Source organism: Hippopotamus amphibius, chromosome 10 (assembly GCF_030028045.1).
Source record: "Hippopotamus amphibius kiboko isolate mHipAmp2 chromosome 10, mHipAmp2.hap2, whole genome shotgun sequence".
NCBI lineage: Eukaryota > Metazoa > Chordata > Mammalia > Artiodactyla > Hippopotamidae > Hippopotamus > Hippopotamus amphibius.
The window spans coordinates 90,451,815-90,478,496 of NC_080195.1; the positions used below are offsets into that span (position 1 = coordinate 90,451,815).

Consider the following 26,682-nt stretch of genomic DNA (forward strand, 5'->3'; position numbering starts at 1 on the left):
TATGTGGTATCTGCCATAAAGTGCCTTTTATGTGCTAAATTAATGAGAATAAAAGAAACTCTTCTTAGCTTAGCTGTGAAGTTGTGGAAGACCTGGAACTAGTAATTAAGGGGTATTAACCAGCTTTGGTTCTATCGGTAATCATATGTGTGACCATGGGCCAGGCTCTTGTCACCTCTTCTTTAAAAATGAAGGGAACAGTTCTCCTCAGGCTTCCTCTGATGGGTCTATTCTACAATTTGATTTTTTTTTTTTTTTTGGTGAAGTGATTCACTATTCAGTATATTGAATATCGTATTAAGGGAGTCTATGGGGAATCTGAAGGATAATTGCTAAAACAGCAGCATTCCTAAGGGACCTGAGACAGTAGCCACATTCACAGACTGGGCTGTCTATCTCAAGGGAACCTAACCCATAATTATTTTATATTTAGTAAACATTCTGTATATCTCTGTGTTAATTGTTTTAATTTTAGGTGGAACTATAATTTTAGGCAGAACTTGGGCTCATGTTTAGTACGTTATTTGGGGCTCTTTGTTTATATTTCCAAAGTCATCAAGATAATGCAACTAAACAGGACAGTAATTACTTGTATCTTACTGATGGGAGGCATGAAAGTGAAGAAGTAAGAAAGGTGCTTCAGTACTCTAGAAATTCAATCTTTTATGTTTAATGCATGTCATCCTATTTTGCAAATGTCTGCTATAAGCAGAACACTGAACTCATTGCTAAATATGAAACAGTAGTTAAGAAATTATTTGCAGAACGGATCCCGAGGTCTTTATTTTGTTCTTCCATGTGGAATCTATTTACTCATTTGCACATGTAGAACTTTTAATCTCTACAGCATGCTTTTAAAGCTTCACACTGAGTCTAAAAGTTGAGACAGATTCAGATCGGCAAGCAAATAAAAGATTCCCTTTAAAACAGTCAGTGGAAAAAATGTGTTCCTTTCAATTTTTGAAAGATTTATCTTTGCACAAAGTATCTATCTACATGTCAAAGATATTCAGATGTTTAGCTAAGTATTTTGTGAGACAAATGTGTTTCAAGGGTTAAAAAATAATATTCATTGGAAAGCAGGCTTGCTTGATAATAGATCTGTATTCTAAATCTTTGTATCTTGGTTATATTTGCATTCTATATCATTTACATGGATAGAAATGTATATTCAGTACTTTGAGTCAATATCAGTAGAATTAAGTTTCATAAAGGCAGATCCTTTATCTATCTTGTTTATTATCCAATTCAGTGCTTGTTATATATCAGACCCTTAATAAATGTTATAAAATAACACCATGGAAAAAGATAAGCTAAAGCCTTGAGATTTAGCATATGGTCATTAATACTGCTTCTCAGCTAAGATCTTAGCCAAGCCGTTTCTCCTTCATTGGGTCTCATTTTCCTCAGCTTTTAAATATAAGGATTTTTTTTTTGATTGATGAATTGTCTCCTGGTTTTATGAAAGTACTTAGCAATTACAGTATTTATCTAAATAGCCTTGTAATCCCTACCTTAAGTATTTTTCCACAGGTGATATGATTGCCAGAGTTAATAATTAGCTCATCTAGTACATGAATATAAAAATTTCATAATGTAGATTTTGTCTTATCACACTAAAACTCCATAGTGCAATTTTACCCCGCAGAAAGTTTGCATTAAAAAATAAGAATATAGTGGTGCAGTCTCTTGACTTTAAGGGAAGTATAGAGCCAGGGTCAGAATGAATTATTTCTTTAATCTGCTGTGTGGTTCCTATAGGTCAGGATTGATGTTGAGGACGGGCAGGCTGGAGCACTGCACTAAGGTGCATGAAAAGTGGTGTGTGAATAAATAAAAAGGCATGATACTTCCTGAGTTTAGATAATATTCATATTAAATGAAAATCCCAAGTCTGGCTGTATCCTTGTGGAAATTTGGAACAGATATGACTCAAATATCATATGGAATTGATATATTATAAAATGATGTATAAAGTATGTATTATTGATCCTCCTCAATCACTCTCATTTTCAGATCTTTAGGAATTTTACTCGGATAATTGTCCAAATAAAATTCGAAGCATTCTATCCAAATGGTAAGTAGAACTGTTTATTATATCACCATATTTTTTCATCTGTAATTAATATAATTTTCTGAGTATTGAAATAAGAAATATAAATTACTATTCTTCACTCATATTTTAAGTTGCTTTTTAAAGGAGAATTGTGAAAAAACTTGCTTTTATTTTTAAATTATCATACTGGAATGCAAATATATGGCATGTAAACTTGAGGACTATTTATAACTCTCCTCTAAAAGCTGGAATAAAGTAGTGTCTGGAAATTAATAGATCTGCTACAAGCAAATATAGATAGTTAGGTTGTATATAGAAATATACATATAAAGTTTTCTTTCCAGATAATTATGTTTTTGTTCTTATATTAAAATTATAAAATATGATTTATGGGCTTCAATAGATGTCTAATTTACTTTAAAGTTATGTTGAATTATGTACCTTGTACATTTTGACATCTGAGTAAACTGCTCTAAACTTACTTTGGAATCATCTTCATTTAGAGCTTATTTCCTCAAGCTTTTGAGATGGGAGAAACGAAGTCATTATCTTGTTTATAAGCACTTGGCAGGAACTGAGGACTGTCATCCTTGAAACTTGCTGCTAAAGTTTGTGGTAATCATGGTGTTAGCCAGATAGGCTCTTAGGCCTTTCACACTGTTGAATATAAGGGAGATGTCCAGAACACAGGTAATTGTACATCTGACTTCATGACACAAGGAAAGTGTTTTAAAATTGCATTTATTATATTTTCTCATTACACATATATTTACAATGGACAGATATTAAATGAAAATAAATTCAAATAAGAACAAAGCAACCGTATCTTACCACCTAAGCGTAACCAGTTAATCCTTCTTATAAACTGGTGAATGTTTTCAGTATATGAACACACAGCTTTTTGTAGGAATTTGAAAAATGAGAGTGATAACAATGTAAAATTTAAGTTCACTCCATTTATCCCCAAATGACTCTACAACCCAGGTTTGAATCACTTGGTCTCGCTCTACATGACTTTGGGCAAATTCTTTATTCTCTGGGCCTTCCTTTCCTCATAGGAAAAGTGGAACTAATAATCCATACCTAGTTGATACGGTTGTCTTGATGATTAAATAAGTTAATACAGATAAAGTGTTTAGAACAGTGCCCGGATGTTGCCAAATTATCCATTAGATTTTAATTGGCTTTTTCTTCAAAGTCAGATAAATAACATAAATTTGTACATTTTTTTTGTATCCTGATACCTCATTTATATCTTTGTTACTTGTAATTATTTTTCAGTTGGTTCTTTGTGGTTTCAGGTTGAAAATCGTATTATCTGCAAATAGCAATGATTTAGACAATTTTTTTCCTTTTTTAATGTGCCACATACTTTTAAATTTCGAGTTCACCACCTATTGTCTTAACTACAGCTTTTGGTTCAATGTTAAATAACGGTGAATAACTTCTTCCTAGTTTTATTGGGAATGCCTCTCATGATGGTATTTAAGTATGAAGTTGACTAAGTTTTATTCTTTTTCATGGTAAGAAGTTATCTTATTCTTAATGAACTAAATTAGATTATCAGAAATTTCTCTTGATGCTCAATAAATCTGGAAATATACAAATATCTTTTGAATCTGCTGAGGGGATGATTTGGTTTTCCTTTCTTGATCAGGTGACTTGCTAATTTTATGTTATCCTTGAATAGCTGGAAGCTTATTTTTTTTTACATACTTTAATTCAATTTTTTTTTTAAATTTATGAGGGAATTTGAAAGAATGCTGAAAAGTAAGGATGGTCTATAGTATTTTTTTATTGCTTTCCATATTTTAGTACTGTTAAGGAGGTTGTATTCACATTGGAATCTTTGCAGTATTCTCTGTGGATGTATTTTCTCTTTTCTAATTTGTTAATTCTGCTGAACACCTAGTCTATTTCTCATTCCATTTTTTAAATTCTGAGATTTATTACTATCAAAATTTTTCTAAGTGTATCCTAGATTGTTTATAATAAGGTTTTAATATAATCAACTTTTTAAATGTTTGGAGAATGTTTTAAAACAATATGTAATCCATGTCATATACTAAGTCAAATATAGTTCTATCAATTTAACATAGGTAATCCTATTGTTCAAGTCTCATGTTCTTAGATTCTGTCTACTAGACAGAGATGAGGCTCGTTTGTACAAATTTTTAGAAACCCGAAGTGATTCATTGGATTTATACTCTAGGCATAAAGTAAACATAAGCTGCTGAGTTGTATGAGTTATACTTATTTAGGAATAAGTATATAAGTATGCTTATAATAAGTATATAATAAGTTATACTTATTTAGGAAGGTGAGTCTTTCAGGAATGGGGAAGATTTACTACTAGGGCCAGAGATGAGAATTAAAAATCTATTTAGATTCAGCATTAGGATCTTTTAGGAATCTGACCTTTAAAAATACTCTCTAGTCTAAGAAGGAAGTGTTTAATGCCCTTGTTCTTTCCCAAGGCTATTCCCTCTATGTTCCACTTTTCCTTCATTCAGGACATTTACTCTATCCGATTTTCTTCTCGGTACTTTTTGACCCTCTAGGACACTAACCCCTTAAATGTCTAGTATAATGGCTTTGTCTGGTGAGTTCTCTTATTGTCCTTCCCTTTTCTTCCTAGCAATTTTACTGTAGCTTGTAAAAGCCAAGATAAATTTCTGCCAGAATTTGATATTCAGTGTTTATCCAGCCATCCATCAAACACTTATTGAGAATCAGCTATGCGTTAGGCACTATGCTAACAAGTAGAAAATGCTCTCTCCCTAGCACAGCTAGAATGTTTAACCCCTACATTAAAGAGATCTTAATCTTCTGCTTGAACTCCCCAAGGTTCAGTATCTCCGATTGGCATTAGTATTAATATATCTTTAATTTAATAACCTGAAGATACCCAAAACTTTAATAAGCTCTGTCTTTATCTCTAAACTCTACCTCCTTCCATTAGTGTCCTGGTTGATAGTAACCTACTAAACTCTTAATATGTAATATTTATTGAATTATTATTTTATGCTAAAATCTTTACTCTGTCCTATCTCTAACTGACTTTCATCAAAATCCTATTGATCACATCTTTACATTTGTCCCAAACTTCTCTTTATCTTTGTATCCATTACCTTAGTTTTAGAACCACAAAATCTGCTCCTTGATTTTTTTACAACCTCCTGACTCTCTGTATTCCTCCCTCTCTTGTCCATCAACCACAGCGCATCAAGGTTCTTCCTGAAATTTGTATGGAATTAATAAGATAATCACCCATTCAAAATTTTTTATGTTTGCTTTGCTTAGAGGAAAAAGCCCAACTCCTCAGGTGCCGTTTGCTTTTCTTCACAGCTTGGTACCAAGTTTATTTCTTCTCAATTTATTTGCCATCCCCTCTCTCCACTCCTGTGAATTTAATCACATTTGATTACCGTGTATTATGGTTTCTTCATATTTAGACCATTTTCTGACACATAGCAGGTATTCAAATTGTGTTTGTTAATCATTATTTTGGGAAGACTCAGGTTTATAATAAGCAGGAGCTTGTGATCTCTTGGGTGGGTCAGACTGCAGAGATATTGTTTAATTTGGTAACTTATGGGAGACTTTGAAGTTTCATATTAGAGGAATACCATAGGAATGGAAACCATATACATGACTTAGAAATGATCTAGTCTGGGCTGTGCTTTCTGGATGTTAAACTGAGGCTTGTTAGAGATATATTCAGTTTTATAGTTACAGCTGTTTAATACTCCAAGATTGACTGCTTCTAAATCTGTGGAAGCTAAAGTAAATAATAGTTTGCATCCTGAGTAAGAGTTCAAGAGACATGATAAATTGTAACTATTATATGATGCAAGTAGATTATTTTGATTTGATTCAAAATAATTGTATACATAGACCACCAAATAATTCACCTCCAAGGCTATATTATTATGATTTTTTTCCTGATATTCATATTGAAGTATCTATGATTATGTAATTTTCAGTGTCTTTTGTTTTGAAGAATCTAACTGGATATTTCATTCTTCAACTCAAAGAGTACGGCTGAGCTGGTTAGAAATAGGAAAGTCATGAGGATGTCATGGGAAATTTAAGATGGAGAGACTAACATCAAGATTGAATGAATTTAGCAGCTCTTTCACACAGCTTGTCTCAAATAGTTGTTTTTGTTCTGCTTATCTTCATCACATGAAATGCAGCCAAGCTAGGTTTTTCTTATGATATTTTTTTTTTAGTGAAAATGTTTGAACCAAATGTTAAGTCTCTGTAATTATCCTTTATAAATTTTAACTGCTTGGTCTTAGTAACCTGTTTCCAAGTGCTAAGGTTTGTTAACTCTTCATGGTGTGAAATGTATTATATTCCACACACATTGTCAATGACACAGTCTTTGAACACTTGCTAGATTGTTTTGACTTTCAATAATGAAGAAAACTAAACTGAATGTACTATGGTTGCACTGATTTATCAACCATTGATGAAGAAAACATAGTTCTCAATTTATTTAGTCACTATCAAGACATTCTTTTCCTATACCTTGGGAAGTAAGAAAATTTTCAGCTTTCTACTTCTGTCAGCAGGGGAGAAATTGAATTTTTTTTTTTTGCTTTGTTTTTATTTTACACATTTCTCTTGACTTTATAGTTTCACAAGCCTTATAAGTCCTAGGAATTTATATTTAGTTCTGTATTTAAACTTTGAAAAAAAATTGAGGTCCATACTAAAGTTCTGCAAATACTTTTTTCTTCTAAAAGGGAGCTCTACTGTTCAGGGTTGACAAATATGACGTGACAGCTAATAGCTTAAAAGGGTTCTAGCTTTCCAAATTTTGAGTGAGTTCCTATTGTGAAAGGATAGGCTTCTGTATATTAAATCATAGTTTTATATATCATCTGATAGTTTTGTTAAGAGCGTATAACCTAATGTCCATATTATATGAGTATGGTACCAGAAAGGTTGAGTGAATTATCAAGTTTATGGAACTAGTCAGTGATAGATGAACCATAACAATAGTGATAAATATATACAGAGAAGCATGACAAAGTCTTTCACATTAATCTTTCAAATTAATTGTAAAAAGGAAACTGGGTCAAATCAGACTAAGTACAGAAGAGTTAAAATAAATATCTCAATGTTAATAATAAAATGAAAATTTGCTTGATACAGGCTTTTTTGAATTTTTAAATAAAAGTCTGAAATAGCCTCTAACAAGTACTTTTTTGTAAAAGAGTAGTTAGCTATAATAAGAACAAATATTAACATTGATTTGTTTTCATTGCAATATATTTAAAATATTAAACATTATTTTGAAATACTGCTCTTTTTCTTCGATTCAAAGGAGAGAAAGCTATTTTTATTGAAAGTTTTTGAAAGATGTATTTTCAAGTTTTATTTCAGAGTAAAAGTTATTTCAGATGATGAATATGATGATTTTTGTCATATAAGATGTAAAACGTAAATGATTGTAGCCATAATAGAAATATGTCATTCATCAGATTATAGTTAGTTGATTATGGCTAACCTAATGTGAAGATTTTTTCCCATTCTTACAGTTTCCTCACAGTGTAATGCTTGTTTCTGAATTCAGACTTATTTTAGTCTCCCTTGTGTTTAGAATTATGTTTGCTAGTCCCCTAAGAATGATATTATGCTACTAGAGAGGTGTCATTCTTATCTATCACTTTCTATCTAGTACCTTGTTGCTCAACTTTGGCTGCTCTTTAGAAACACCTGAGAAAATTTTAAAAATATTCAGTAATGGATGATAAAAATTGACTGTGGTGATATTTTGTGTGCATCTACCTATATCAAAATTTATTAAATTGTGTACTTTAAATATGTATCATTTTTTAAAAAGCAAAACATAATCTTACTATATGACCACCAAGCCCCCTACTTGTTGGGGGAGGAAGAACACTCAGGTCTCACTTGCAGAGATCCCGACTTAATTGGTTTTAGGCGGGGCTCAGGCGCTGGGGTTTATTAAATCTCCCCAGATGATATTAATGTCACTCCCGCATTGAGAACCTCTGCCCTAGCACTCATCAACCTCTTTGTATGTGGTAAATTCTCAAAGATGGCTGTTACCCCTGGTGAATTGAATACATTTCTTCTTTATCTTCATTCATTCATTCATTCACTCATTCACAAGTAATGAAGCTTCACACATTGAGAGGACTAGAGGTGTACAGATTATGCCAGAGGAACTCCAATAAAGGAAGTAAAGTTGTTCCTCAGTATTACAGAGGATGGGTTCCAGGACCCACCAGGGATACCAAAACCTGAGGATGCTCAGTTCCCATATTCTACCCTTCATATCTGTGGTTGTGCATCCAAGGATTCAGCCAACCTTAGGATGATATAGTGCTGTAGAATTTATTGGAAAACTATGTATAAGTGGACCCATGCTGTTCAAATCCATGTTGTTCAAGGGTCAAATGTACTCTCCAAACAGACTTATGCAGAATAGAGCTATGCCATAGCCCTTTAGGCATACATCTTGACTAAGAAACATCATAAAGTCATCTTTATAGTCAGTTATGGTCCATTTTGAGCAAAGACTGACAAAAATTGGCAGGTTGATCAGTTTCATGTATGGAATTTAAGGCACAGCTTTTATTTTGTTAATGGTTAAAGGATTTATTTGTTGGGAAATTTCAATGTTATATTAATATGTTACAGTTTATAAAACACTTTCATAAATATAGTATATGGTCATTGACTAACATCTCTGTCTTTTGAACATAGACTTTAATGCTGACATCCCCAGATTTTCTTTTTTGTATCAAATTCACTCCTTCAAACATCAGTTTATACATGAAAATTTCATACAATTTTATTGTAGTTTTGCTTCAAGGAAGCAGTTTTGATGGTGTCACCATTTTTGTCTGTGTGACAATACTTGTGCAATTAATTTACTATTTAATTTAATTTCCTGCTATGAAATAAGTGGATAACAGAAAAAACTAAAGAGCTGATATTGGTGATTAGAATTGTAGAAATTAAAAATGGACTGTAATTGAGTTGAAGATGCCATCACAGTTTGTGTCAAAAAGACAGAGTTATTTACTTTTAGTCCTTCGGGTATACTTTTCATAATTTTGACCTTTGGGAATTTATGTATTTTGTGAATCAGAATATTCTGGGTTATGCTGCAGTAATAACCCATTCACTGGTTTATCTCAACAAAGGTTTGCTTTTTACTTATAATATAGAGCAAAGAGGCTTGTTTATCTTAAAGTTATTAGAAGTCCAGGCTGATGGAGGGACCACCTTGACTGACAGAGCAGAGAAAGGGCCCTGATGAACGGCATGCTAACTCTTGAAGCTTCACATCTGCTCACATTTCAGTGGCTGACACAAGTCATACGGGCATAGCTAATTCAAAGGGATGAGAAAGTACATTCCTACTAAGTGCCTATGAGGGAGGAAAATTGGAGTATTTGTAACCAAGTTCTAGTGAGTATCACAATCATCTTCTGTTGGATGAGATGATTTTAGGGAAAACTTATTTATGATCCAGAACGATATCTTTTCTTCTCAATATAAGCCTGTATTGTAAGCAAAGTAGAATATTATTGTTGCTTCTTCTTAGAGAAGCTGAGAATCAGAACGCCTGGACAGTGTCACTATACACCCACAGTTAGTGAGAAGAAGACTGGGGTTTATTTTATCTTTACAAAATAATTGCTTCTCGATATAGTTCATTGATAGGAATCCTGTACCATGTTCTTCTACTTTACATTCTATGGTCCTTTTGCATAACTGCTACTTATTTTATAATAAAAAAAACAGCCAATTTATGGCAAGCATTCATTTTAGGTTTAAAAGTGTAAATTTATGACTACTACTCTTTGTTTTCTGTATTTTCCTTTTGATAATTTTTAGCATAAAAAATTATTCCAGTCTTCTGACCATCTTTAGAGTTTCACTAGAAAATTATATTCTATTAAATAATAAAACAAAACAAACCATTGTCACCAGGGTGTCACTGTAATATTACTGGGAATAATGTCATTGTTTTTTAGTAAGGTTTAATTTTGCTTGAAATCCCAATGTTTCAACCAACAACAGGAGGAAACAAAAACAATCTACTAAAGGGCAGTTTCTTAAAGAACAGGAAGAAAGTTTTTTCAATATGTAAATTTCAGCTGATAGTTCTTTAATGTAATTGTTCTAAACTGGAATATTGGTATTTATTTATAATTTTATTTTTTAATAAATTTTAATAGAAATGAGTTGGAAGACCTAATGAGTCAAACATGATTTGTAATTGTATGTGTATATGTATATATACACATACATATAGATATATTTTTTTGGTAAAATGTTATGAGCATGGACTTAAAATTTGTAGATTATATACAAAAGCCTTACGGAACCAAATATTGTAGAATAGGTTCATAATGTATCAAGTTTTTCAAGCTCACTTTACAAAAAAGCTGTCAAAGGAGGAATGAGTTCAGTTTTCCCTAACATCACCACTCTAATTTCCAAGAAAACAGTGTGGTTCAAAGCTACAAACTTGGGCTGCCAAACTTTATCTTTCAAATGTTTAACATTTTGGGGAACACGTGGATTTCATTCTGTTTTCTTTATTAACAATCTCCATTTTATAAAGTGCTTTATTATAATATTTTATTGTTGGAGGTTCAATGAAAAAAAGTTTTTCATCAATGTGAAGTAATAACAAAACAATATTCATCATTTGGTGCACAAAAGCAGCCTGTTGATACATTATTCTGCTGCTAATACAGTAGAGTATTAAGAGGTACCCTCCCTGCCCCTTTAGAAATATTATAGCCATGATTTCTGAAATATAAAGTCCCAGCCATTTTGTGCTCAGAAATCTGACTGCATCATGACACAGCAGTGGAACTGAACCATGATGAATGGTTTAGCTCCATTGCCTCTTCCTTCTCCAAGTGCCTCTGTTTCTCATACCTATATCCCTTTCTTGGACTTATCTCTGAAGCCTGTGGGAGATAACTTCCTCCCAATGCTAGCCAGCAGGGGGGCCCATGTTTCCTTGTTTTGGAGCTGCAGGGTATTTGTTCTACCCTGTTTACAGCCAGAAGGAGCCCTTCTTCTTCCTTATAGCTTGCCTTTTCATCAGCCCAGAGGGAGATTCAAAATCAGAAATGATCTTAATTAAATGTTTTTTGTATAACAACACCCATACCACAACCGTGGTCTTTTGAACTCTTTTGGAGGTGTCCCTCCCCACCTTCTGCCTTGGTGAAACTGCAGACAATAGACCTTATCACAAAAGACAAAGATAAATATTTATCAGGGCACAAAAGATGTTTAGAGAACCTACATTTATTTACATTCATTACTGTGAACATGTTTAATCATATTTCAAAACTAGCTGAAATATTTTCCTCTATAATACTTTCAAATAAATTTGTCTCCTCCAAGAAAATTATAAAGATAAATTTAAACATCCAGAATAAATATTTAGAGAATATTTATTTTAGGATTTGGGTGTCCAAGAATATCTATGCTACAATAAGTTATTGTAATACCTGTCTTTTAGAGGAACTTATAGGTTTATTAGCTTTATAATATTAATATTTACAGATATGAACCATTGTATGCATCTTAGTGGTCTATAAGTTGTATGAGGAATAAATGGAAATATAACCAGATTTTAGTTGGCTTAATTAATAGTGAATTATTTTCTTAAAGACAAAATCTTTTTCTGTTTTTAAAATCACACAATTAAAGGTATCCAATTCAAATGTAAACTTTACAATGCTTTTTTTGGAATGTGAATAGAGTAAAAGTTTATATTTGGTTAGTTGTAAAAAATTATTTCCCTCTATCATGTAAAAAACATAATCATGATTAGGGAGATACGAAGGAATTAATAGATTATTCACAAGTTTTAATTGAATAGACTTTTTAATTATATGAGGTGTTTGAAATAATTGTTTAGATAACTACCAAAAGTAGAATTTAGTGATTAATCTTATTCATTAAAAGACACATTTTCAAGAAACAAAGAGAAACTAAAGTTTCAAGATGGAAAATTTTAATTATTATTTTTTTAAGAAGAATTTTATTACCTTAATAAAATGGAAATATCTATCACCATTAGAGAAATGTTATATTTAGATGAAATAAAACTTTTTATTTGGACATAAATTATCATTTTAAATACGCATTATAATTTTCATATTTTCTCTTCCATATATTGTTACTTATTAATTCAATAACACTATTTTGAAGTAGAATTTTACAACAAATATATTGTATTTAATAATGAAATCATCTGTTGAAAAATTTTGAATATGTTTGCATGATTTTTCTCATAGTTTTTGAACTTTTTAAGGTTAATTATTTGTTTTTTTATAAAACGAAATTAATAGAATAATAATAATTTGCTTAATCGCTATGAACTTTTACACTTGGGTGGAACAACTTTGCCAAATTCAGGTTCTTTTAGTGATCTAATTTTTAAAATAACGGTTTAGTGTTTACACAGTGACGATAATGAAAACTTCATTTACAGATATTTTGTCCTGTGGATTGAGGATTGATTTTTGTTCAAAAGGAATTGTTATATGTGAATTAGACATGCTTATTTTATATTCTAGTTTGATGCCTATGAAGCCTACCTTTGTTTAATTCTCTGTGCTCTGAGGTTTTCTCAGGGGGCAAAGAAATAGAAAGTCACTCCTTTAAAAGATACGTTTTCTTACAAGAATAAAACACCTTTTGAAATGTTAGTGGGATACTGGTATTTTAAAGCCCTTCATGTTTGTTTTGTTTTGTTTTTCTGAATTAAAAGAAATTTTAACTAAAGAACACAGTGATTTTTTTTTCCTATCTCAAAAGCAGTTGATTTTGAATTAAAATTAAATATATTTGAATCTACACTTTGTACTGCTACGAAAGGAAAGTAATGATTATAATTACTGCATTTGGAGATTTTGTTTTTTAATGTGGCTTTTCATTTAAAAGAACTTATTTCCAACCATAAGAAGTTGGTTATTCTGTGTGCATTCATCAGATAGGCCTCATATAATTTCTTGTATCTCTTAAGAAAGTCCATATATAATAGATAAAGCACCCAAGAACACAAACCTAATGAAAAACATGCTTTTGTTGAGATGGTTTCACTCCAGTAACCTCGGAAATGTTGGCAAGTAATTTGAGTTTCAGTGATAAGATTCTGGTGCTGCGAGTGATGGTTCTGGCCATTTGATAGGTTGAGTTTTTACAAGAACAACTTGCTGTTTATAGAAAGCTTAGGTCTTAGGGGATGTATCCCTTTCCCCAAGTTTAGATTTTTGTGTGTGCGTTAATAAAAAGGCTAATTTCTCTTTTGGAAAATGAACAGTATATTTTAAAAATAATATTATAATTTTTTTTAAAAGAAAGACTATTTTAGCCTTCTAAATTGTGTCTTGTATATTTATGAGGTATTGCTGAATTACTAAAATTTTTGCTTTTGCTTTTCTTGATGGAAATTTAAATTTTCTTAACAAATCTTTTCTGCTCCAAGTAAAAGTAAGTGAATGTCGTTAAAATATGGTGTTTCAAAAATAAGACTTTTGGAAAGGTTCAGCTCTTAAGTTCTGCAATTACCTGTAAAAATTTCTGTCTATGAACTTATTTTTTGTTACTGATAATTTTGTGTAAACAATGGATGTCTAAAATATATGTTTAGTCAAAAAAAGAAAACAGCAAAATGAAAATAGCCACAAATAAAGACTGGTCTATCAGGGTTCCATTGCCCAGCTAAATATGTGAGCTGCCACTAAGTAGGGACATGAACATGTCATTTAACCCTTTGATGTCTCAGATTCACCATCTGAGAATACAGGATTGGATAAAGAAAATCACAGTACCATTTTATAGTTCCAGATGACAAGCTGCAACATCAAGTCTTTGACTTCTTCAGATTGTGACAGAGGACCTCAAAATGTTATTACTCACTAGATTTGGTATGAGCATATGTATTAAACACTGATTCTTTTAACTTTTTATTTTGAAAGTTATCAGAAATAAACAATGAAGGGTAATTCACTTTGTTAAAATCACAATTTATAAAGCTTGATATTTTGAACTTAAGAAAATGAAATGTGAAAAGTCCTCATCTTATTAGTTCTATCATGTTAGTCTAAGTTTAAATTCTGTGACAATCCATATCTAGATTAAGACAAAATTATTTTCAACCCTATTCTGAGTGTTTCAGATGAAGGTGAGATCATAGCAAAATTCAGCTTATAGCGATCTTAAAAGGTTAAGCTTTGTAACTCTTTTCAAGGATAAAATAATTTAACTGTCAACTTAAAAACATTTCTTTTACTTAAAAAAGATGGAATTTAATTTGAATTAATAATAAAGAAATGTACTTAAAAAAACATTGCCATTCCTTTCCCAAAGATGTACCATTTTGTGCCAAATCTGAAAGCAAGGACACAACTAATGGTATATGTAATACATTAAGATGCAACTTCAAGGCTGATTCATGAACAATTGAATACACATCATGAAACTTCCTATTCCTTATTGATGCTCAAGCTAGTTAGTAATGACTTGAGGTATAATTTTGTTAACACCATTATCTAGATATATATTGTCAAATTTAGAAATGCATTTGTGGTACTATAATGAATTTTATATGGCATAATTTTCTGAGGGATTTATCATATTAGGCTCTGTGGAAACCTCTCAGGAAAATACTGCCTTTTATCACGAAATAAGGTTTTTACATCTGTACTGTGGGGATGTAAAAATGGATAGCAAATATATAACAAAGAAAATATTTGTTATGAGGTGACTTTAAAATTTTTTTCTAATTCACACCAGAAATTCTATATCTAGTAGTATTATCTTTTGCCACTTGTGAACATCTTGAGTTATTTCTTATTGACATTTAAAAATATTATCCATCACTAATTTCATACAATGAAATTTAATGTACTTAATCTATCCTTATACTTCCATTCTGTATGTTTTTCCAGACAAACAGTCCTTCCAATCACTTTTAGAGTTTGTCCCTCTCCCAATTTCCTTTTCCATTATCTTTTAGTGTGAACTTTAGTATTAATATTAATATCAAGTCAACATACAGAGTGCCTATTCATCTTTGTTTTTTTCTATTATTTACTCTATTTACATGAAAATCATATCATCAAAAATGTCAATATATTGTCTGCATAACAATGTCTCTTCATTGAAATATTTAGTATAAAGCCATGCTGTACAAATTCAAGAGTAGAATATATCTGTAGCTCATCCTATTAGTAATTCTCAATAAATAGTGTGGGACTATTCCAGCTGATACATTGAAAGATAAATATATTTCTTAGAGAGTTCAGTCACTTGGCTAAGCTGCCAATTATAATAGAAATTAGATCTAAACCCATGAATTCTTGTGAAAAATAATAATCTTCTAGTAATACGGTAATTTTAAAAAGTGTCACCCCTTTTGATAGAAGTAAGATGAACCACATTTCCCATAATTTTCAAATAGTTTACCATTTTTATGTTTACCAGTATCTATTTCTATATGCTTTACACAAAACTGTCACAAAATTTGTTACTTTTCTTAATCAATATTATAGTCTTTTCAATGTTTATGTGCAGAATTTACCGCAACAGTTGGAATGAAACCTCTTTGCTTTGCACTCTCTATTTAAGATGCTTCATCTCAAACAGGCTCTGCATAACTAGTGATATTAAAATTTAATAAATGAAAAAATTCTTTCAGTTTCCAGATAGCTCATTTTACCACTTTATTGGTGTTCTTACCTTCATGCAACTCAGCCAAAGTATATTGGATATAATTATCTATTTAAAAAAAAAAAACCTATGGATTTAAAGAGGAATGTCATGAAGGACCTTATTTCATTATGCCACAGTATATCATGGCTGAGAATATCTCAGATGAGGTAATGCATTAGGTCTCTGCTTTCTAGAGACATTAGCATTAAAATTAAATATAGAAAAAATTGTCTGAGTATTTGATATGCATTCCAAGATTTATGTTGAGCATTTTAAGCCACTGCTAGAAGTCAACTCTAAACTGTAAATCAAGAGATTTGGGATTCTACTGTGTCCACTATGGTAGAACTTCTCAAATGAAAGTGAACATGAGATTCATCCAGAACAAATAATTTAAAAAACAGAATTCTAAACCCACCCCCAGAAATTGAGACTTTTAAATAAATCTTCAGTGTGTCTTTTGAATTTGCATTTCTTAGCAACAACCCCAAGTGATTTTGATATAGACCATGTTTTTAAAAAGATATTGTTCAGAGCATACATTTTTAGGCTCTTTTTTTTCATTATCACTGATTAATGTCTTTTATCCAGCAAAAAATAAATAAATCATTTTAAGGAATGTAAACTCTTACCAAATCACTATTTATTAAGGAAGAGCATCTTTAAAACAGCAGAGATTTAACGACAGCCGTATTCTTGAACCTGAGCACCAATCTTTCTGTCAGCATTTTTTGTCATCATCTGTTACTATTTTAGTATGTGCCATTTGTAGTTTTCTGAGGTGGTTCAAATTTTAATTGTTCTTTTCTCCTAGTACCATAAACAACAGAAGAGTTGCAGAGATTTTAGATTCTTCTAGAATCTAGACTATATCTCCCAGACTCCCATTCATATAAACACACACAAAAAATTTTCGGGCAAGTTGTCTCATTTTGTGTTTCAAAAACTATGATAGCAATAGCTAGAAGTAAACTACTATAGAAGCATAATATTTTAGAGCTTAAAGATGTCTCAGAGAATGTTGACCAACCACTGTCCTATATGTGAAATCCTTCTTTAGCAAAGTGCTGGGCACATAGGATATTCTAAAATATCGCTAACAGCGATACTGGGTCATGTTTTTAAGACAGTCCATTAGTTAGAAATTCATGTGCAAGTAACAGAAGATCCTACTTCAGTGGTTTGAACTGAAGCACAATTACTTGTCTCGCACTACAAGAAGACTGAGGTTAGGCCCTAATGAGGGCTAAGGTAGAGGTTCAAAAATGCCCTTTAGATTCCAGGCTCTTTCCCTCTGGTCCACATGGGGGCCTCTTACCCTCATGCTTGCACTTTCATTTGGTAGATGATTACTGCACATCTGGGCCCCACAGCCTCATCTTGACTGTCTGGAAAGGAAGTGAAAAAAAAATGGGCTAAAAGCAATACCATGCCATTAAACTTGGGAAAGGGTGTCTATTTCTACCTGCACTACATCTGACTGGACAGAACTGTGTCGCTTTGCCTTCTCTGGCTTTATCAGAAGCTGAGAAATTGAGTACTTCTACTTGAGCACACTGATGTCCCAAACTACATCAGGGTTCCGACGGGAAAAAAGTGGGAATTTATATTGTGTCGGCGACTGGAATTACCTGCTGCAGCGTGTGTACGTGTAAAGGAAAAATGTATCCAAAAGCCTCAGAATAATTTGTATAGACATGAAGATACAATTCATTATTTTCTTGTTATATACAGCATTAACTGTTTGGCCCACTGTCTTATTTAGAAGATGTAGTCATGAGACTTCATGATGCCCCTCTTACCCATCCATGACAATAAAATTGGTGCTGGTGGCTACCTGTCACAAAGGAGTCTACACTAAGAGGAAAAGTGAAAACCTTCAGTTAAATCTTGGAAGTATAATGGTGGATGTAAAATGGTAACAAACCCATACAAACTGCAAAAACTTTAATTAGTGGCACTTCAGTGTGGTGGCAGTCAGCAAGAAGGTGATCACTGTGTAACTGATCTCTAAGCTGTTTTTATCAGTTTAAATATACGACTGACTCGGAGAAAGTTCTGAAATGGCAACAGCTCCACCTCTGAGTGACTCTGATATTTCATGCCTCGTTCAACAGCAGACAGGAATTAAAATTCTAAAAATGGGAATCTTCAACTGTCTTTTCTTCTCACAACTCCAGTCACCATTGGCACCTCCAAAATTTAAGTTTTTCTGAAGTGGTCTAGAGTGAAAGTAGGGGAGGTGGCATGGAAAGGTGGCATGTTCACTGACAGCTTCCCCTGGCAAGCCCTGAGAGGTTGGGTAGAGGTAGGAGGGAAACCTCTTTGTGGCAGCCTGTTGGAATTCAGATTAATTTGGAATTAATTAATTCAAAATTAATCTTGATTATTACTTTTATGCCATACTTAGTTACTTTATAAGTTAGAGGTTTTTTTTTTCTTTTTTTGGCTAATTCCAGAAACACACCTGTACTATGTTAAAAGCATACACTTATTCTGAGCAGAATAATGGACAAATCTCTCAAGAGAGGTTTTCCACTATAAAATGTAAATGTAATTTTGCATGATGCACAAATCAACATTACTCATTAAATATATTATACTATAGTCTTAAATACTTAAAAAAATACTAGTAATACTTTGGATATATAATATCTGTGTTTCTCATGTATCCTAACCGTATTCTATAGAAACGGTGAATATTTTTAAAAAGGAGTCCAAAGGAACCTGCAGTTGGGATATACACACAAGATCTTAATGGAAAATAAGCACAATAACTCTGGAAAATACAGCAGATCATTAAGAACATTTTGAAAGACCTCTTGTCAATGTTAAACAACAAATCCATTTCCTAGTTACATATTTACATTAGAAAATGGAACAGATGATATTATTTTTCCGTTGCTTGAGTAATTTCTTTTCACTTAATTGATTTTTCTTTTTGTCTTCCCTATTAGTTTGTCAGATAGCATGTGGTTTATTACTTTTATGGAGCTCAGATTTTCAAACATAAGAGTTGAACATCTTTGCCATAATTTTATATCATCTTATTTCAGACATATACTGTAGATAGATAGTTACGTGTGTTTTTACATCATTATGCTTCCTGCAACACGAAGCAATATTTTATTTAATAGCTTTAGGTATTCTGTAATTATCGCTTGGACTGAAAAAGGCAAATATTTTCATTTGAACACATTTTAAAAGTCATATTTCAAATACATATATTTGTGTGGATCACAGAGTTCCCAGATTTCCTCCCATGGAGCTTTAGTAATATAACCAGGCTAGACAAGAGCTATTTCATGGCACAACCGGGTAGCTTTTATTGTGTATTTCAATCAATGATTTGAAAAAAGCTTTTTGAAATTCAATTTAAAAACTCTGTTATCATTGTAGTAGAGCAGCTCTAGCTATATTTCTTCAGCTGATTGTCATTAACCAATGCTAAACCATTCCCAGGGTAATAAGGAACCATTGGGGATTGTATTAACTCTTCAGGCTCTGTGCACTATCAGGAGTAACAGCCTGATGAATAAGGAGCACCCACTAAAAGTACTGGGGACCAAGTGAGAAATAGCAGTTTTGTCAAACTCATGTCAATCCCATGATTTGTGAGGAGGCTAAAGATTTCATTGTTTGTGCTGGTGTATGTTGTTAATATTGTCGTTAGTGTCTGTGGGTCTTTTTAGTTAAGTATAGGAAACTTTGAAATCTGTTTTTCTTTCAGGAGGAATCTTACTAACTTCTGAAGGAATGGCATGTGGGGTGAGATAGAGATTCCCTCATTAGCTTTCTGATATATGATGTCAATTCTAATGTAAGAGTTGTCATTTGTGCACATTCCATTTCACCCTTACAGAGGTCTGCCAAACTCCACTACACGTTAGAATAGCTTCAAGCAAATCTAACTTATTTAATTCCTTGTGTACAATAAGAAGAAAAACCAACCAAGACTTTACCCCGAAGAGCTTGTCATTCCAAAATATATAGTATTAATATCTTTGAAAACATACAGTTATTACCACTGTTGCTTTGATTTTTTTTCCATGATTTTTTTTTACTATGTCCTGGTTTTACACAGTTGGAATCATAGTATACAAATAATTTTATCCATTTTTCATATAAGAAGGCTATTAATATTTATGAATTTCACTCCAGTTTGGTCACTGTCTTCCACCTTCTTACTACTATATGGGTAGTGTCTATATGAATGCTAATTACCTAGGTATAAGATGCAGGAAAGAAATGTACATTTCTATAAAATTGTGTCAGTGATTGATCCTAAAATGGAATCTTTACTTCAAAATATTCAACCTTTAGATTTTTTATTTTTATAAAAATACTTATTAGAAGGATCCAAAATATTCTACTCAATCTAATGTACCTCATGGAAAGTTTCATGTATTTTGAAGTTAGTGAAAGTTTTAGTATGACAAATGTTGTAACATTTGGCTCTCAATACTTTCTTGTATTTGTATAATATATATTATACGTACATATGATACACATATACAGATATGATACTTATGTCTATGTGCCATGTGTATGTATGATATATGTATACTTGTGTGGGATGGTATGGGTGAGTTTATATGTATATAGAAAGAGAGGAAAATGCTTCATAATAGATTTCATATTGAAATCTACTAAAAATAATATGAAACCATGATACAACAATATAAAAGTAGCAGGGAAAAGAAAATTTATAAAACAAAAAACAAAATGAAAATTTAAAAACCAGAAATAAAGCCCATTACATGCTTCTGCATATTTATGAATAATACTCACTGTCATTATATGCCAATGAAAAATAATGAGATACTTTATAAATATCATGAATAGTGTGTTTAACTCTTTAGAATACAGAGTTTCAATAGATAATAAACTATAAATTACATTTTATAGAAGCTATTGGTGATCATTTTTAAGGTGCCATCCAGAGAGATTCAACGCTTTGCTAGGGTTCATTTAAATTATGATTAAAATTATGAAATATTGTCTGTGTGAAATTTGAAAGACTGTACATACTAGATCCAGCATTGAAACCTATTAGAAGCTCTGGTGCATTTTTAGGTCTGATGCAAATTGATATACAGGTTCAATTAAAAAACATGTTAATTCAGTCCCTGTTCCATGCCACTGGGATTCACATTATTATAGTGTGTCATAATCTTTAAAATTAAATTAGGGTATATTCTTTTGTGACAAAAATTAAGTAAATTGCATTAGACTATTTCTGAGTCTCCAACAAAACTACACATTCCTTCATTTAGCATAATTTAAAATAATATTGATAATGTCAATATTTGGAGCTAAATTCAAATTGTCCAAATTATACCTAAAATATAGAATTGCTACATTATTTCTTGGTTTAAACATACTTTCTTTAATGTACATTACTAATTTACATTAGTCCTAAAATGTAATCTAAACAATGCTTTGTAAGATCTGCTGCTTTTAAGTTTGTTTCCATTCTAATAGATCACAAACCTCACAGATGCTTAGTGATTTCCGAGGATAAAACAATAAAAATAATTTAAATTACTAAGGTGTCATTCGAATTATACCACCCCTTGGAAAGCACAGTATATCATGTAACTCTGAAGCATAACATTCATTAGAATAGTATTTTAACATAGCATTTGTAAAACACCAAGGTTAAAAATAAGATGTTGAGTGCCAATTTTTAATTATCTGGACTGCCTCACATTGGGGAATATGTATTTTCAAGGGTAAATAAAGGAAAATAATTTTTCTTTCCACGTTCTCTTAAAATCTAGAGAATAATAGACTTTTTTTTGAGGATCATGAACAATGGAAATTTTTTGTTCACAGTCTTGGAGGCTGAAAGTCCAAGATCAAGGCACCAGCATAGTCACCTTCTGGTGGGAGCCCTCTTCTTAATTCCTGGCAGGTGCCTTCTCACTGTGTTCTTACATGATGTAAGTGGCAAAAGATCTCTCTGAGGACTCTTATAAGGGCACTAATTCTATTTATGAGGACTCCACCCTCATAACCTAAGCACAACCAAAAGATGCAACTCCTTATACCATCATCTTTGGGGGTTAGGATTCAATGATGAATTTTGGGGGGACACAAATAGATCATAGCATGGTACATTCCACTGTATTTCCAAATATAAAATGCAAAGTTGAAGTACCACAGATAGTATTCTTCTTTTTTTTTTTTTCCCTAATATTTCTCTACTTTATTAAGGTTAACCAACATGGTATTTATATATCTAAATATTTACTGTAAATTTTCAGTGACATTTAGATTCTGAATTATCTTTCCATAGTAAAGTTAACTTAGGCACATTGGTTTGTATTTTATAGAAAACATTTATCTTTAGGTCACAAATAGGAATGAGTTATAATTTGCAAATGTTACAAAGACGATTCCAAATCCCAGTTAACTTCTTTCCAAAATTGCAACCACTCATTCAGTCTTTAATGAAAACAGAGACCAAACACAATTGCTTAAACTTATCACTGTGAGAGATTCTGGTAATTAAAAATCCCTGAAAGAGTAGTAAGCCATGATTATTGGAAAGCTCAGAACACTGAAAAGGCTTAATTGCAAAGTATTTAACAGAGGCCACAAATTTTGTTTTCCTAAGAGGAGCTAGGAACATAGATGTCATTGAGTAGTGCATTGAAATGGCATTGCCTAGGGGAAGTGTTGCACAGAAACTCCAGGTCACCTCCTCTTGATCTATTATTTTGGATAAGCTTCCACTATCATAGCATGGCCCTGCCCTCCAGCTGCACAGGCAGCAACTAAACCATACTGGCCTCCTTCCTTCCGTAATCTGTTGGCAGCTGCCATGACCAACCGACAGCCAGTGGCTCCAAACGGGTGCCCCAGGGACAGTGATCCACCCCAGACGTTAAATTTCTCCAAAGGATGCAATGCAACCTTGGCTTTTCTACCCATGTAGTTTTGTGGAAACCAATCAGAATCCATGGCTTTGAAATTAGCCAAAATCTGACCTGAGAAAGCTTCATGGAATTCAAAAGCATCAATATCATTTAGCGTCAATCCTGCCTTTTCTATAACTTTTGGAGTAGCGTATGTTGGTCTAAGTAAAAGCTGATCTTTTGGATCCTGAGACATATGTAAAATCCCTCAAATATGCCTTCGGCTTATAACCCATGGCCAGAGCTTTTTCCTCTTCCATAATCAGCACTGAAGATGCACCATTGGTCAGGAAAGAAGAATTTGCAGCTGTCACTGTGCCATAGGGCTTGATGAATGCGGGCTTCAGTTTGGCCATCTGCTCCAGATAGGGACAAATGCCATTATCTTGAGTAACTATATCTCTTCCTGGTACTTTGAAGGGCACAATATCAGAAAGGAGTCCTTCATCCTGTGCCTTTCTGGCCAGGCTGTGTGAGCGCAGAGAGTACTCATCCTGTTCCAGCTGAGAAACAGCAAAGGCGGCAGCCAGTCGGTCTGCAAAGTGGCCCATGGTCTCATTGGTGGAGAACTCGGCCACTGCAGGAACCTCAGGTGATAGGAAATTCAATCTGAATTTAGAGATTAACGATAGTTGCTGACCCAGAGTCTTGGCCTTGTTGAGATCCAGCATCATCTTCCTCATTTTCCTTGAATGGCGAATAGGGATGTCGGACATTAACTCTACACCACCTGCCACGACCACATCACACTGGCCAGAAGCAATTAAGCCGACAGCTGTGGTCATGGCTTGGTTGGAAGAGATGCAAGCCATGGTGACAGTGTGAGCAGGAGTCTTGTCAGAGAAGCCAGCTCCGAGGGCAGCCTCTCTAGCCACATTGCTTGTTTTCACTTCCTGCATAATGGTCCCAAAGATGACATAATCAACAACATCCTTTGGGACGCTGGTCTGATGCAACAAACCTGAAAGTGCTGTTCTCGCCAAGTCATGTGGCATCAGGTCTTTATATGAAGTGCCTGATAGCAAAAATGGAGTGCGCACACCATCCACCACCACGATATTCCTTAATTTGGGTTTGGCTAAGGTTTTCTTCGATTTAGTCTGGGCAGCTGTGGCAGCTCGTAGCTGAGAGGAACAGCTCAGAGGTCTTACAGAAAATCTGAGGGCCCATTTGGATGTACTGGGAAGATTTTTAATAGTGTAAGTCAAGAGGGAAGTCATTCTGAAACCTCAGTCCACGTCTGCTGAGACTCCTGCTGCAGGCAAGGTCTGGACGTGATAGGATTATTCTTTAACCATCATCTCTGTTTCCTTGAAAACAAAATTGCCTGGGCTGTAGCAGCTGTAACCATTAGCCATGTAGAACACTTTAGGTGCAAATTCCACTGATATCCTAGTTCCCTGTTGGATCAAGAGATCTGATGAGACACTAGCCACCTTTGCAGGAATTTCAATATTCATCACAGGCTTTTCCTACAAAATGATATCATTCTAGTCTCCGTACCAAAAAGTTATCAGTAAGGCTGTTGGACACATCATTTATTATTAGCATTTCTTTTTGCTTCTGGTATATAAATTCATCAAAGTTCATTTTGAAGAACTGATTCATCGAGTTTACGTGTGTTTGCATGTCTGTATACCACAAAATTTAATATAGTTTTATTTTACTAATATTTTAAAATTTGGGAAATAACTGATAATGCTAATACTTTTGAAGAGTATCACTAGTACAAACGCTTCTCCCCATGTTTTTGTGTTGATAGCCCTTTTAATAATTAAATATGAATATTTGTAAAAGCCATATCAATCCAAGCAAAAAAAAAAACCAAACCTTAGATCTTTTATTCTCTGTGTTATTTTTCTCACTGCTGGTGTGGAAGCACTTTCTCAGTTCTTCCATTTATTTTTATAAATGATGGATAAATTACCTATTTTTAACATTTCTTATGTTTCTGTTCTTATTTTTAGTGTTACCGTGTAACTTATTTTGTATGGACATTTGCCAGAATAAATAGTTTCAATGAATAAGAGGTTTTCCATGTCATCTTTATTCAAGTTTCTTTAAAAAATCATTTCTTATCATATTGTTCTTGGTACCAAGTTATCCGCATGCTTTACTGCCACTGGAACATCTCATTTAGGTCTACTTCCACTTACATATCTCTGAGATGTTCTGAATGGCAATTAATGGCTTAAAGATGGAAAATTTTGTGGTTCAAATTTAGGTTTTCACAAACATGAGGTGCATCAACATAGCTATTAACACAATAGAGAGCTTGTCATAAATTATTGCTCTTAAAATATCAAAGTTGTTAATTTCATTGAGAGAAATATTTCAGAACTAGTTTAAGAAAGCTAGTGAATTACCTTCCACTGCAAACATAATATTTTATGTATCCATAGAATAAACAGGAATTGTTTGCTTTGTTTTGCAGGGGTATGGGATTCTTTCACAATGTCCTATCCTAATCCTGGACTTAGTTAATTTTTTTTTAAAGGCAGAGGCTTCTAGAAATGAACCAGCTCCAAAGTTTGATGTTTTGATTGTTTAAAAATGGTTCTATGTGAATGATTTTGTGACCCTATCCTCTTAAGTATTGGCATTCTCCTAAGATACATGTTTAAATAGAAATCAAACTCTTAAAAATCTTCTAGTTAGAGTAAAAAAATTATAATTTTGTTGAACTAATTAGCAAGTATTTACTTAAAAATATTCTGCCACGGTTTCTTCTTTCATAGTTAAACTTAAGCATTACCAAATATAACTTTGGGAAAAATTGTCAAGAAAGATGACATTTAAATTTTACAAATAATATTTGTTATGATGTTTTGTGCTGGCATTTTGTAGTTATTTAGAGAGAATATATAGGCCAATATAAGACAATTAACCTTTATTGCTGGATATTGCTTGGGAATGTGCTACTCAATTAAAAATATATTTGAGTTCCTACTAAGTATTTTGTCGAAGTATGCTGGTAGATGATTTTTATTATGTTATCTTATAGAAATTACAGAATACAAAGCAGTCTCCTTTTTTGTGTAGTGACTAGAGGAATAGAAATGCATGTAGAAATAATAATTTAAAATAAACCAGAATTAAGTGGGAAATAAATCTAATTCAGTCATTACGCCTGTATTGTCACTGGTGGTAGCTTGGATTGCTATCTTCTAGGATTTTTGTATTTAATAGGGAATTACTGAATAGCAACTCTAACCTAGTGGACTAAATGAATAATGGAGTTCCAGGCCCTTATGGTTGCCTGAAGAAGGAAGGCATTTGGGGGCTGACGTTGCATTTTGTCCTTGTTGCAGAGATCATGGAAGTGATATGTGCTTACTTGATTAAGTCATGAGTCTTCTGGGCCAACTCTACTCTAACTTATGGTTGGGTGTATAGGCAAGACATGCATACAGTAGGCTTAAGAGCAACTCCCTACCTTTGCCTCTTTATATTTTCAATTCATAATGTTGATCCTCAGTAAGGAAAAGTTTTGATATCCATGTTTTATGATTAGATACCAAAAAATTGTTTCTGTCTGATGTCAGATGATGCATTGCCTGCTAATAAACATAGACCATCCAGTGGCAGTAATTTTGATATAATACTCTACCCTTATTCTTGAACTGTTTAACTGTGGGCATGTGTGTGTAATAATTCTACCATATTGCTTACTATTTCTATTGTTTCCCTAACATCACATATGTGTATGTTTATCTCTGGTTATACATATTGAAAACATTCTTTTTAATACCTTCAGTACAAAAACATATTTAAATACATAAGTTCCAAGAGCCTGAACTATAGTAGCATTTGTAATAGCATTTTACATCTCAGTTGATATTGATTTTTTAAAAATGCTTTTGCCTCAGAAACATTCTTTTTAGATCATTTGGTATTTTCTTTATATTGTAAACTGAAGAAATTCAAAGTTATTAGAAAAACATTTCTATTTAACTGGGTCTT

At 32.7% G+C, this 26,682-nt stretch overlaps 1 pseudogene; it reads right to left on the bottom strand.

Annotated features, from left to right (window-relative positions):
• Window positions 1–22,376: 22,376 nt before the first annotated feature.
• LOC130830160 (trifunctional enzyme subunit beta, mitochondrial-like) lies at window positions 22,377–23,952 on the bottom strand (annotated as a pseudogene).
• Window positions 23,953–26,682: the final 2,730 nt, after the last annotated feature.